Here is a 15,049-nt window from a genome sequence, read left to right on the forward strand (position 1 = left end):
TTAATTTCCTGGTTGACCCATTCATTCTTTTTTTAACTTGTTTTATTTTATATATTTTTTAAAATTTACATCCAAATTAGTTAGCATATTGTGCAACAATGATTTCAGGAGTAGATTCCTTAGTGCCCCTTACCCATTTAGCCAATCACACCTCCCACAACCCCTGCCGTAATCCTCAGTTTGCTCTCCATATTTATGAGTCTCTTCTGTTTCGTCCCCCTTCTTGTTTTTATATTAATTTTATTTCCCTTCCCTTATGTTCACCTGTTTTTTCTCTTAACGTCATCATATGAGTGAAGTCATATAATTTTTGTCTTTCTCAGACTGACTAATTTCACTTAGCATAATACCCTCCAGTTCCATCCATATAGTTGCAAATGGCAAGATTTCATTCTTTTTGATTTCTGAGTAATACTCCATTGTGTATGTGTGTGTGTGTGTGTGTGTGTGTGTATTACATTGTATTGTATATTAATATACAAATATTAAAATAAAGAAGATGTGGTATATATACCACATCTTCTTTATTCTTTAGTAGGATGTTATTTAATCTCCCTGTATTTGGGGGCTTTCCAAATTTTTTCTGGTGTTTGATTTCAAGTTTCATAGTGTTGTGATCTGAAGATACGTGATGTGATCTCAATCTTTTTACACTTGTAGAGAGCTGTTTTGTGACCCAGTATGTGATCTATTTTGGAGAATGTGTCATGTGCACTGGAGAAGGATGTGTATTCTGCTGCTTTAGGATGAAAATTCTGAATATACCTCTCAAGTCCATCTGGTCCAATGCATCATTCAGAGCCCTTGTTTCCTTATTGATTTTCTGTTTAGATGATCTGTCCATTGTTGTAAGTAGAATATTAAAATCTCTTGCAATTATTAAAATATCTTACAATTACACTATCATTAATCAAAGTTTGTTTATGTTTGTGATTAATTGATTTATATATTTGGGATTCTCCACGTTGTGGGAATAAATATGTACAATTTTTAGCTCTTCTTGACAGATGGACCTTGTTCATGAATAGACCCCTTAATTGTGATACAATGCCCTTCTTCATCTCTTGTTGCAGTCTTTGTTTTAAAATCTAGTTTGTCTGATATCAGTATGGCTACTCTGTATTTCTTTGAGGTTAGCATGATAGATCATTCTCCATTCCCTCAGTTTCAATCTGCAGGTGTCATCAAGTCTAAAATGAATCTCTTAGGGGCTCCTGGGTGACTCAGTCGGTTGAGGGTCTGACTTAGACTGAGGTCACGTTTTATGGTTTGTGGGTTTGAACCCCACGCCAGGCTCTGTGCTTACAGTTAAGAGTCTGGAGCCTGCTTTGGATTGTGTCTTCCTCTCTCTCTTCCCCTCCCGTGCTCACACTCTCTCTGTCTCTCAAAAATAAATAAAAATCAGGGGAGAAGATGGCAGCGTAGGAGGACGCTGGGCTCACCACACGTCCTGCTGATCACTTAGTTTCCACCTACACCTGCCTAAATAACCCAGAAAATCACCAGAAGACTAGCAGAATGGAGTCTCTGGAGCCAAGCGCAGACGAGAGGCCCATGGAAGAGGGTAGGAAGGGCAGAGAGGCTGTGCATGATGCACGGACTGGCAGGAAGGAGCCGGGCAGAGGAGCAGCCTGCCGGCCAAGCAGAGCTCCCGAGTCTGGCTTGCAAAAGCAGAGGGGCTCGATGGAGTGTGTTCCGCCAGCAAGCATGACTTAGCATCTGGGAGGTCATAAGTTAACAGCTCTGCTCAGAAAGTGGGAAGGCTGGAGGACAAAGGGAGGGAGAGTTGCTGAGCTCCTGGATGACAGAGCTCAGTTTGGCAGGGAACAAAGGCGCTAGCCAGCACCATCTCCCTCGCCCATCCACCAGCCAAAATCCCAAAGGGAACCAGTTCCTTCCAGGGAACTTGCTTGCTCCACACAAACACCCAATGCTGTGCTTCTGTGGAGCCACCCCTCCGGCAGTGGGTCTGACTCCCTCCTGCTGCCACAGGGCGCCTCCTGAAGTGGATCACCTAAGGAGAAGCAAGCTAAGCCTGCCCCTCCTGCCCCCATGCACCTTGCCTACCCACCCCAGCTAATACTCCAGAACCCCAGCACCACAAGCCTGGCAGTGTGCAAGTAGCCTAGATGGGCCACACCACCCAACAGTGAATCCCACCCCTAGGAGAGGGGAAAATATCATATCATAGTGAAACTGGCAAAATACAAGGATAAAGAGAAAATCCTGAAAACAGCGAGGGATAAACGTGCTCTAACATATAAAGGGAGACCTATAAGACTCGTGACTGAACTCTCTTTTGAAATCTGGCAGGCCAGAAAGGATTGGCAGGAGATCTTCAACGTGATGAACAGAAAAAATATGCAGCCGAGAATCCTTTATCCAGCAAGTCTGTCATTTAGAATAGAAGGAGAGATAAAGGTCTTCCCAAACAAACAAAAACTGAAGGAATTCATCACCACTAAACCAGCCCCACAAGAGATCCTAAGGAGGATCCTGTGAGACAAAGTACCAGAGACATCGCTACAAGCATAAAACATACAGACATCACAATGACTCTAAACCCGTATCTTTCTATAATAACACTGAATGTAAATGGACTAAATACTCCAACCAAAAGACATAGGATAAGAGAATGGATAAAAAAAAACAAGACCCATCTATTTGCTGTCTACAAGAGACTCAGTTTAGACCTGAGGACACCTTTAGATTGAGAGTGAGGGGATGGAGAACTATTTATCATGCTACTGGAAGCCAAAAGAAAGCTGGAGTAGCCATACTTATATCAGACAAACTAGACTTTAAATTAAAGGCTGGAACAAGAGTTGAAGAAGGGCATTATATAATAATCACAGGGTCTATCCATCAGGAAGAGCTAACAATTATAAATGTCTATGCGCCGAATACGGGAGCCCCCAGATATATAAAACAACTACTCATAAACATAAGCAACCTTATTGATAAGAATGTGGTAATTGCTGGGGACTTTAACACCCCACTTACAGAAATGGATAGATCATCTAGACACACGGTCAATAAAGAAACAAGGGCCCTGAATGAGACATTGGATCAGATGGACTTGACAGATCTATTTAGAACTCTGCATCCCAAAGCAACAGAATATACTTTCTTCTCGAGTGCACATGGAACATTCTCCAAGATAGATCATATACTGGGTCACAAAACAGCCCTTCATAAGTTTACAAGAATTGAAATTATACCATGCATACTTTCAGACCACAATGCTATGAAGCTTGAAATCAACCACAGGAAAAGGTCTGGAAAACCTCCCAAAGCATGGAGGTTAAAGAACACCCTACTAACGAATGAGTGGGTCAACCAGGCAATTAGAGAAGAAATCAAAAAATATATGGAAGCAAACGAAAATGAAAATACAACAATCCAAACGCTTTGGGACGCAGCGAAGGCAGTCCTGAGAGGAAAATACATTGCAATCCAGGCCTATCTCAAGAAACAAGAAAGATCCCAAATACAAAATCTAACAGCACACCTAAAGGAAATAGAAGCAGAACAGCAAAGGCAGCCTAAACCCAGCAGAAGAAGAGAAATAATAAAGATCAGAGCAGAAATAAACAATATAGAATCTAAAAAAACTGTAGAGCAGATCAACGAAACCAAGAGTTGGTTTTTTGAAAAAATAAACAAAATGGACAAACCTCTAGCCAGGCTTCTCAAAAAGAAAAGGGAGATGACCCAAATAGATAAAATCATGAATGAAAATGGAATTATTACAACCAATCCCTCAGAGATACAAACAATTATCAGGGAATACTATGAAAAATTATATGCCAACAAATTGGACAACCTGGAAGAAATGGACAAATTCCTGAACACCCACACTCTTCCAAAACTCAATCAGGAGGAAAGAGAAAGCTTGAACAGACCCATAACCAGCGAAGAAATTGAATTGGTTATCAAAAATCTCCCAACAAATAAGAGTCCAGAACCAGATGGCTTCCCATGGGAGTTTTACCAGGCGTTTAAAGCAGAGATAATACCTATCCTTCTCAAGCCATTCCAAGAAATAGAAAGGGAAGGAAAACTTCCAGACTCATTCTATGAAGCCAGTATTACTTTTTTTAAAAATTTTTTTAACATTTATTTATTTTTGAGACAGAGAGACAGCATGAACAGGGGAGGGTCAGAGAAAGAGGGCGACACAGAATCTGAAACAGGCTCCAGGCTCTGAGCCGTCAGCACAGAGCCTGACGCGGGGCTCGAACCCACAGACCGCGAGATCATGACCTGAGCCAAAGTCGGCCGCTTAAGCAACTGAGCCACCCAGGTGCCCCAAGCCAGTATTACTTTGATTGCTCAAATAGACAGAGACCCAGTAAAAAAAGGGAACTACAGGCCAATATCCCTGATGAATATGGATGCAAAAATTCTCAATAAGATACTAGCAAATCGAATTCAACAGCATATAAAAAGAATGATTCAACATGATCAAGTGGGATTAATTCCTGGGATGCAGGGCTGGTTCCACATTCGCAAATCAATCAATGTGATACATCACATTAATAAAAGAAAAGAGAAGAACCATATGATCCTGTCAATCGATGCAGAAAAGGCCTTTGACAAAATCCAGCACCCTTTCTTAATAAAAACCCTTGAGAAAGTCGGGATAGAAGGAACATACTTAAAGATCATAAAAGCCATTTATGAAAAGCCCACAGCTAACATCATCCTCAATGGGGAAAAACTGAGAGCTTTTTCCCTGAGATCAGGAACATGACAGGGATGCCCACTCTCACCGCTGTTGTTTTACATAGTGTTGGAAGTCCTAGCATCAGCGATCAGACAACAAAAGGAAATCAAAGGCATCAAAATTGGGAAAGATGAAGACAAGCTTTCACTTTTTGCAGATGACATGATATTATACATGGAAACCCCGACAGACTCCACCAAAAGTCTGCTAGAACTGATACATGAATTCAGCCATGTCGCAGGATACAAAATCCATGTACAGAAATCAGTTGCATTCTTATACACTAACAATGAAGCAACAGAAAGACAAATAAAGACACTGATCCCATTCACAATTGCACCAAGAAGCATAAAATACCTAGGAATAAATCTAACCAAAGATGTAAAAGATCTGTATGCTGAAAACTATAGAAAGCTTATGAAGGTAATTGAAGGAGATATAAAGAAATGGAAAGACATTCCCCGCTCATGGATTGGAAGAATAAATATTGTCAAAATGTCAATACTACCCAAAGCTATCTACACATTCAATGCAATCCCAATCAAAATTGCACCAGCATTCTTCTTGAAATTAGAACAAGGAATTCTAAAATTCATATGGAACCACAAAAGGCCCCGAATAGCCAAAGCAATTTTGAAGAAGAAGACCAAAGGAGGAGGCATCCCAATCCCAGACTTTAGCCTCTACCACAAAGCTGTAATCATCAAGACAGCATGGTATTGGCACAAAAACAGACACATAGACCAATGGAATAGAATAGAAACCCCAGAACTAGACCCACAAGCGTATGGCCAACTAATCTTTGACAAAGGAGGAAAGAACATCCAATGGAAAAAAGACAGTTTCTTTAACAAATGGTGCTGGGAGAACTGGACAGCAACATGCAGAAGGTTGAAACTAGACCACTTTCTCACACCATTCAGAAAAATAAACTCAAAATGGATAAAGGACCTGAATGTGAGACAGGAAACCATCAAAACCCTAGAGGAGAAAGCAGGAAAAGACCTCTCTGACCTCAGCCATAGCAATCTTTTACTCAACACATCCCCAAAGGCAAGGGAATTAAAAGCAAAAGTGAATTACTGGGACCTTATGAAGATAAAAAGCTTCTGCACAGCAAAGGAAACAACCAACAAAACTGAAAGGCAATCAACGGAATGGGAAAAGATATTTGCAAATGACATATCGGACAAAGGGATAGTATCCAAAATCTATAAAGAGCTCACCAAACTCCACACCTGAAAAACAAATAACCCAGTGAAGCAATGGGCAGAAAACATGAATAGACACTTCTCTAAAGAAGACATCCGGATGGCCAACAGGCACATGAAAAGATGCTCAACGTCGCTCCTCATCAGGGAAATACAAATAAAAACCACATTCAGGTATCACCTCACGCCAGTCAGAGTGGCCAAAATGAACAAATCAGGAGACTATAGATGCTGGAGAGGATGTGGAGAAATGGGAACCCTCTTGCACTGTTGGTGGGAATGCAAATTGGTGCAGCCACTCTGGAAAACAGTGTGGAAGTTCCTCAAAAAATTAAAAATAGACGTACCTTATGACCCAGCAATAGCACTGCTAGGAATTTACCCAAGGGATACGGGAGTACTGATGCATAGGGGCAATTGTACCCCAATGTTTATAGCAGCACTCTCAACAATAGCCAAATTATGGAAAGAGCCTAAATGTCCATCAACTGATGAATGGATAAAGAAACTGTGGTTTATATACACAATGGAGTACTACATGGCCATGAGAAAGAACGAAATATGGCCCTTTGTAACAACGTGGATGGAACTGGCGAGTGTGATGCTAAGTGAAATAAGCCATACAGAGAAAGACAGATACCATATGTTTTCACTCTTATGTGGATCCTGAGAAACTTAACAGAAACCCATGGGGGAGGGGAAGGAAAAAAAAAAAGAGGTTAGAGTGGGAGAGAGCCAAAGCATAAGAGACTCTTAAAAACTGAGAACAAACTGAGGGTTGATGGGGGTGAGAGGGAGGGGAGGGTGGGTGATGGGTATTGAGGAGGGCACTTTTTGGGATGAGCACTGGGTGTTGTATGGAAACCAATTTGACAATAAATTTCGTATATTGAAAAAAAAATTATTCTGGCCTGCATATTTTCCCCATTTAACCTCTTGAATATATCCTGCACTCTCTTCTGGCCTGCAAAGTTCTGTGGAGAGCTATGCTATGTACCCGATCTCTCTTCTCTTGTAGGTTAAGGTCTTATTTTCCCTTGATACTTTCAGGATTCTTTCCTAGCCTGCGTATTTGTGAATTTCATTATGATATGCCTTGATGGTCAGCTTTTGTTGAATTTAATGGGAGTTCTCTGTGGTTCTTGGATTTTTATGTCTGTGTCTTCCCCCACATTAGGTAAGTTTTCAACTGTAATTTGCTCACATAAATCTTCTTCCCCTTTTTCTCTCTCTTCATTTTCTGAGACTCCTATGATACAAATGTTATTCAGTCATAATAAGTTGCTGAATTCCCCGAGTCTATTTTCATGATCCATTACTTTTGTTTACCTATTCTTTTCAGCTTCATTATTTTCCATATTTTCCATAATTTTATCTTCCATATCACTTATTTGTGCCTCTGCTTCATTCATCTTCACTGTCATGGCATTGATTCAAATTTGCATCTTAGTTATAGCATTTTTAATTTTGGCCTAACTAGATTTTAGCTCTTTTATCTCTGTAGTACGGATTCTACAGTGTATTCTATGCTCTTTTCAGGTCAGTTAGTTAAATTCTAATTCGGATATCTTACATCTGTATTGATTAAATCCCTGGCTGTCATTTCTTCCTGTTCTTTCTTTGAGTTGAATTCTTCAATCTTGTCACATTGGGGGAAGAAAAAAATAATAAAATAAAATTTAAATTTAAAAATTAAAAAAAAAGTTAAATAATGAAGCTATATCCTAGGTATGTTTTGGTCTACTTGTTAAGGGAAGTTTGATAGCATGAGAAAAAATGAAAGAAAAAAATTAAAATTAAAAAATACCATAAATAAAATAAAATTTAAAAATTGCTATTTCTGGATCCAGGAACAACAACAACAACAACAACAACAACAACAAAAGTAAAACAAAACAAAACAAAACAAAAACAGAAGTAACAAATGAGCAAAAAAGTAACTCTTAATGAAGTTAGATGAATTTTCTTCATCTGAAACTTTGTAGCACTCTGTGATCAGTAGACTAACCATGTGGAAGGGATTTATCTGGTTGTCTGAGGTAGGTCCCTGCTGCTCTGATTATCAGGCTCACTTGCTCTCAGGCTCACCTGGAGGGTGTAGTATGGTGGGGCTTGGAATATCAATTCCATTCTTCATTTGGTGGAGATGTTTAGCTCACTGAGGTTTATCAGTGTTGTTGGGTAATGGTTAAAATGACTGCATCCTGCTCTCTAGTCTGCAGTGAGGGAAGTTCACATCCTCACAGATGCACAGCCAATCACCCCTCCTGTGTTCCTAGGTTCTGTCAACTTCCCCCTTCATCCTGTCTGTGTCCAAGCTGTCTCCTTGCCAGGAGGAGACTCCCTCCAGTGTTTTATCTCAGCCATGGCTGTTTTTCAAAACCCCACACTTCAGAGACCCTGTAGATCAGACCTATGCTGATCCTCTGGGGAAATATCTCATTGTGCTGTGGTTGATACCAGTTTGTCACAGAAAATGTTGGTACAACATGTTCAACAACAGTGCCTCAGAGTTTATGGTAAATCACAACACATGCCCAGTGCCAGTTTTTGCTGCACTCAGCTGGTGTCTTTGCTCCTATACTGGTGAGCTGGGCAGCTCCATGTTACCTACCAGACCTTTAGCCTCTGGATAGGCTGTATCACTTCCACAAAATGCATTCCAAGTAAGGAAACACTTCTGCCTGTGTAACTCAGGGGATCCTTAAACCATGCTGCTCCCTCTCGGTGTTCTCCCTTGTTTCCTTCCCATAGTACCACCAGGTGCTCATTGACCTCCAAAACTTCAGATTCTGCATTGTACTGTGTGTGTGTGTGTGTGTGTGTGTGTGTATAAATAGGCAGTATTGAAATATTTTCTTTCCCCTTTCCCCCATAAATTGTTTTGGGGAACAGTTTTCCTGGGCAATCCCCTTCATGTGTCTTTACTCTTTTTCTCTAGCTACTTTCAGAGGGAGTTTTTTTCTTGTGTGAACCTGATGTGCTACTCAATCTCCTCTTCTCTCTCTCTCTTCTCTGCTAAATGGGCTCCCACCCCTTCATGGAGCTTTTCTCTTCCCTAATTCACCTCTCTATACCGCATACCTGCCATGTTCTTTCCCTCAAATTATGAAGATTGTAATATTTAACCTCAGATAAATTTCCTAGGTTTTCAAAATGGTTTGATGTTGATCTAGCTGTGTTTGAGGAAAGAGACAAGCCCAGAGTCCCCTTGCTACTCTGCCATCTTAATTCCTCCACCTTGGAAGAAAAATTTTTGCCAAAAATTATGACTTACATCAAGGGAATTGATATAATGTAGCAGATAACAGCTTATTTGATATTTTTGGGTAGTGTGACTTAAAGAAAAGGTGTGGAAGAAAAAGAGTTCCAACTTCAGGCTAGTGAAGATGTGAAGAAGTAAACCTGGCTTGAATGGTGTGTGTGTGAAAGAGTGTTTCATTTGGTATATTACTTAGTGACTTCGTGATATTCAAATCAGCAGCTGCCAAGTTATATCATTGTTCATGGCTTTTGACATATAGTTTTCATGTGAGTGAGTAATATTGGCTCAAATATAAATTATTGCATAATGAGTTGTCTTATACATTTAAATAGTCACCAATATTCTATTTCCTCATGTTAGAGTAGCAGAGGAACAATGGAAAGAATATCAGACTAGAAGTCAGGAGAATTGGATTGTACTTAAAGCCCTGGTTTTTGATATTGGATAAGTCACTTTTTTTTTACTGAGCTAAAATTTCTGTCTGTTGATTCATCAAGAGTTTGAAGAGAATGTCATGTAATAAATGAAAAAAAATTGTCATGTCTACAACAAAATATACATTAATATAACATTAAATTTATGTTATACTGTGGAAATTATAAGAATCCTTCTAAAATGTAAATTGAGTCAAACTGCAGTAAGATTAACTCCAAGGAATTGTTTAAAATCCTTCATTTGTCTCAGAAATTTAAAGAAAATGATCTAAAATAGGTGGGCCATTAACTTAGGTGATTAATCTTTTCATACATTGGACTTTGGTATTTATTTGGCCACTTTTTTACATTTTGTATATATTGATATATCTATCAAATTTCTCTACTCATTTTTATTTCAATACATACATTTTTCATAAAGCCATTACTTGTTACACACCCATACACACACGCATTTATTGGGTATGTACTCAGAATATCTCAAAGTTAGTAGTGTTGCCTGAATCTACAAAACAGATATTTTTCCAACATAGAATGCTTAATTTAGCCCTAAAATTAACCTCCAAATGTTATGGTTGATAGAAAAACAAATAAATTGTTTCTGCAAATTACTGCAGCCGGGCCAGTAACTTCACATACTATTTTCCGGTTGCTTTATGGCTGTAATACAATTTCAAATAACAATTTCAACTATATTTTCTCATTTGTTTTTGTAGAACCCCTTGCTGGTGGTCTTAAAACCCTATGGTTGAATGGAAAACTGTTAAATACATGAGTTTTAGAGTAAATAATTAATATATTACAGAGTTTTAGTCCTTTAAATTTGTTTAAAACTTGGTTTCATGCTGTCATTGGGCACCACAATTTCACGGAAATATATTTTAATAGTTTTATTCTGGTAAACAATTCAAAAAGAATAACCTAAAGAGATGTTTCCTCTTCTTTTCTTGTACTCATTGCTTCTGTTCAACTTTTCTTTCTTTTATATTCTTTCTTCCCTTTTTCTTTCTTAATCTTTCTTTCTTTCTTTCTTTCTTTCTTTCTTTCTTCTTTTTTTTCTTTCACTTTAGCATCCTTCTACCAAGACGAATCCAATCTTCTTAGGGGAGAAGAAATATTTGTTATAAGCTGTAAACACCTAAAAACTTGTGGCAAGATTATGATACAGTTCCCACTATAAGGACTTCAATAGTTGTTGCTTATAATAAAGGACCCATTTAAATGACACAAAGACTTTTTACCCATTTGAATTTAATGCTAAATTATCAATATAGAGATGTAGTTGGTAAATTTTATAGAATGGAAAGATCAATATTACTACAAATAATGATAAATTCTCTTATGAAAAGAATCAGAACAGAATTATTAAAAAGTACTGAAAAACAGACTTTATATAACTAACAGGAAAACAATACATCTGAGTGTGAGCTGAAACAAGAGAAATGTAAAGGAATACCTATCTATTCAAAAAGAGTATTTTCCATCTTATGCACTGGTGAAACATGAAAGAACCCTTTATCTTGTGTAACACCAACCAAATGGATTAAGTCTTAGGGCAATGGAATTTACTTCACTGCCAAAAAATAAAACTGCTGAAGTACCAATAGGAGAAATCTTTTCTAGAAAGCAACATTTTAATTTCAAAATATAATAGTTCCCATAGAAATGAAACACATCTTTCATTATGATGAAATGTATACCATTAGGCCACACTCCTAAAGCTTCAAAGGAGCTTATAAACAAATATCCACTGTGCAATGTTAAATATGAGATTTCTGGTTAGCACTGATGCCCACTTCCTAGCAAATATTTGTAGCAGAGAGGCCATGTGAAAATAATTCTACCATGTGATTAGAAAAAGCTGGGAAGACTAAGGCAGTATAGCAGTTTCCCTGGTAGTGGTCTGTGTACTGCGTTCCTAGGGGACTCTGGCCATAGTGATGCAAGAAAAAAATCAAAGTACTTGAGAAAGCTTGGGTTATTTTGCAGAGGGCATTGAAGGATAATGGTGTATATTGCTCACTGATCAAAGCCATCTTCATGTAAATTGACAAATTCAAAACTCTTAACTTTTGTTCCAAGAGATACCAATCTAATGTTAGTATGTTAACAATAAGATGTAGCAATTGGAAATTGCAAGGAGGAGGAGTGAGAACAAAAACATGAAATACTGAATGAAAGAAAAACCTAAGCAATCGAAGAAATTATGGTTGGAGAATTTGAAATAAAAAACTGTTTTGGCTGGAAGGAGAGGAAGATGGTCGTGGAGTAGGAGGACCCTGGGCCTTCCTCATCCTACAAACACATCTAGGTAACTATAAATCACCCTAAATATCCCAAAAATAGACCTGAAGACTGACAGAACAAATTCCACAACTAAAGGGAGAGAAGAGTCCACATCAAAGAAGATAGAAAATGTGAAGATGTGGTTCAGGGGAGAAATGAATCCTAGGTGCTGTGGAGGGGAAGAAAATGTGGTTATGGAGAAGGGGGGAAAGAGAGAGACAGAGATAGAGAGAGAGAGAAGAACAAAAGGTAATGCAAAATGAGAACATATTCCCAAAGCAATTGACTTGTAAAAGGGGTGGGGGGTGAATATTGTTAGCTCTTGCAATCAAAGGAGCTTAAAACCCCATTTTAAAGTTCAGTGGAGTTGCCTGGAATAAAACCTGGAGGGCACTGCACTGCTCCTGGAGAGAAGACAGGCAAACAACCCTGGAGTAGGCAGCATGGAAACAGTGATCTAAAGATCTCCTTGGGCACAAAGTGTGTGGGAGGATTATTTACTCTTCTCAGAGCACATTTCTGAGAGGTAGTATTGATGGAGACACCTCTCCAAGAACAAAGGAGCTGGCTTGCGCAATTTCTGTCCCTTGCTCTCAGCATAAACAGAGCCACTTGCAGGTATTATCTCAGCACCTGAACTGGCTGCTTAAATCACATACACAAAGCTCCACACCCCCTGCACTCTGGTGGGACTGACCTTCTCAGGCACACTTACCTCAGTCCCAGTGCAGCAAGCTTCTTCCCCAGAAAACCAACACAAACCCCTGCCCATACCAATTCTTCTCACCAGAGAGTGCTGCATTTGCTGTAGGTCTGGTGGAAGTAGTATTAGGTCTCTTCGCAAGGAGACCAGAGCACACTTAGTAAAAACCCTCCATATTCAGGCCAGGGACTAAACATTGCCTACAACAGTCAAGGAGAGCCTCTGCAGATGACTGACCTAAAAGAGAAGACAAAACACAATAGCAGAGCACACACAGTAGATACACCCTGAAGTGCCAGGCACTGAACATTACATGGCCTCCTTTATGTAAGGCTATTGCTTTCAGGATCAAGAAACAACTGGCCTTTCTAATACAAAGAAGAAGGCAGAGACTTAGACAAAATGCCAGGATGGAGTAATTTATCCCAAAATAAAAGAACAAGGTAAGTCTATGGCCAGAGATCTTAAAAAACAGACATAAGTTACATGCATTATAGAGAATGTAAGGCAACGATCATAAAAATACTCCCTGGGCTTGAGAAAAGAGTACAAGACATCAGTAAGACACTTAGGACTGAGATAAAATATTTTTAAAAATAATGAAACAGAAATGAAGAGTGCAATGAATGAGATTGGGAACAAGCTTGATGCAATGAATAGCATTCTGGAAGAAGCACAGGAAATAAAAAGTGACTTAGAAAACAAAGTAATGGACATTAATGAAGTTGAACAAAAGAGAAAAATAAGAATTATGGAACATGAGAATAGACTTAATGAACTCAGTGACTTCATCAAATGTAATAACAGTAGTAGTATAGGAGTCCCAGAAGAAGAATAGAGAGAAAAGAGGGCAGAAAAATTTATTTGAGGAAACAATACCTGAAAACTTCCCAAATCTGGGGAAGGAAGCAGAAAACTAGATCCAGGACACACAGAGAACTCCCATCAAAACCAACAAAAGCAGGCCATCACCAAGACATATTGTAATGAAATTTGCAAAATATATTGATAAATAAAAAAATTATTAAAAACAGCAAGTCAAAACAAATCCTTAGCTTACAAGGGAATACTGCTAAGGCCAGCTGCTGATTTCTTTAAAAAGAAAAAAAAAAAAAACCACTTGTCAAACCAGAGAGGAGTGGCATGATATATTCAACATGCTGAATCTAAGAATACTCCGTCCAGCGAGGTTCTCACTCAGAATAGGAGATAGAGTTTCCTAGGCAAATGATAGCTAAAGGAATTTGTGAGCACTAAACCATCCATGCAACAATATTAAAAGGGAATCTTTGAGTGCAAAAGAGAGACTGAAAATGACAAAGACAGAAAAGGATCAGAGAAAATCTCCAGAAACAATGACAAAACAAGTAATGAAATATCAGTTACACATATCAGTACTTAATCTGAATGTAAATCGACCAAACACTCTAATCAAAAGATAGAAATGTCAAAATGGATGAAAAAAACAGACCCATCTATAGTTTCCCTGCATGACACTTATTTTAGAACTAAAGGAACCTGCATATTAAAAGTGAGGGATGTTGGGGTGCCTGGGGGGCTCAGTCTGTTGAGCATCAGACTTCGGCTCAGGTCATGATCTCGTGGTTCATGGGTTCAATCCCCGCGTCGGGCTCTGTGCTGACAGCTCAGAGCCTGGAGCCTGTTGCAGATTCTCTGTCTCTCTCTCTCTGCCCTTCCCCTGCTTGTGCTCTCTCTCTCTCTCTCTCTCAAAGAATAAATAAATATCTTTAAAAAGTGAGAGATGTAGAAATATTTACCATGCAAATGGATATGAAAAGAAAGACATTTAGCAGTACTTATATCAGAAAAACAAGGCTTTAAAACAAAGACTGTAATAAGAGATGAAGAAGGGCACTATATCATAATAAAGAGGTCTATCCAACAAGATGTAACAATTGTGAATATTTATGCCCCAAACATGAATCATACAAATATATAAAGTATTAAAAAAAACCATAAAAAAATAAGGGGTAATGATACAATAATAATAGGGGGCTTTAAAACCCTTCTTACATGATTGGGCAGATCATCTAAACAGAAAACAAAGAAGGAAATGATGGCTTTGAAAGACACACTGAACCAGATGGACTTAACAGATGTAAGAACATTCCACCCTAAAACAGCAGAATACACATTCTTTTCAAGTACACATGGAAAACTCTCCAGAATGGATCAACATAATTTGTCACAAAACAGGCTTTTGAACAAATAAAAAAATATTAAAGTCATCTTATGCACCATTTATGACCAAAATGCTATCAATTTTGAAGTCAACCACAAGAAAAATTCTGGAAGCCACAAACACCTGGAGGTAAAAAAACATGCTACTAAATACTGAGTGGTTCAAACAGGAAATCAAAGAATAAATAAATAAAATACATGGAATTAATTAGGAGTTCC

At 38.5% G+C, this 15,049-nt stretch overlaps 1 long non-coding RNA gene across 1 annotated transcript; it reads right to left on the reverse strand.

The window, feature by feature from the left end:
• Positions 1–3,116: 3,116 nt before the first annotated feature.
• On the reverse strand, positions 3,117–14,834 carry LOC115507900. The gene is made up of 3 exons (XR_003966827.1): positions 14,756–14,834; positions 14,027–14,031; positions 3,117–3,132 (listed from the first exon to the last, which is right to left on the reverse strand). It is a non-coding gene; the product is annotated as an uncharacterized LOC115507900 (long non-coding RNA).
• Positions 14,835–15,049: the final 215 nt, after the last annotated feature.

This window comes from Lynx canadensis, chromosome X, assembly GCF_007474595.2.
Source record: "Lynx canadensis isolate LIC74 chromosome X, mLynCan4.pri.v2, whole genome shotgun sequence".
Classification (NCBI taxonomy): domain Eukaryota; kingdom Metazoa; phylum Chordata; class Mammalia; order Carnivora; family Felidae; genus Lynx; species Lynx canadensis.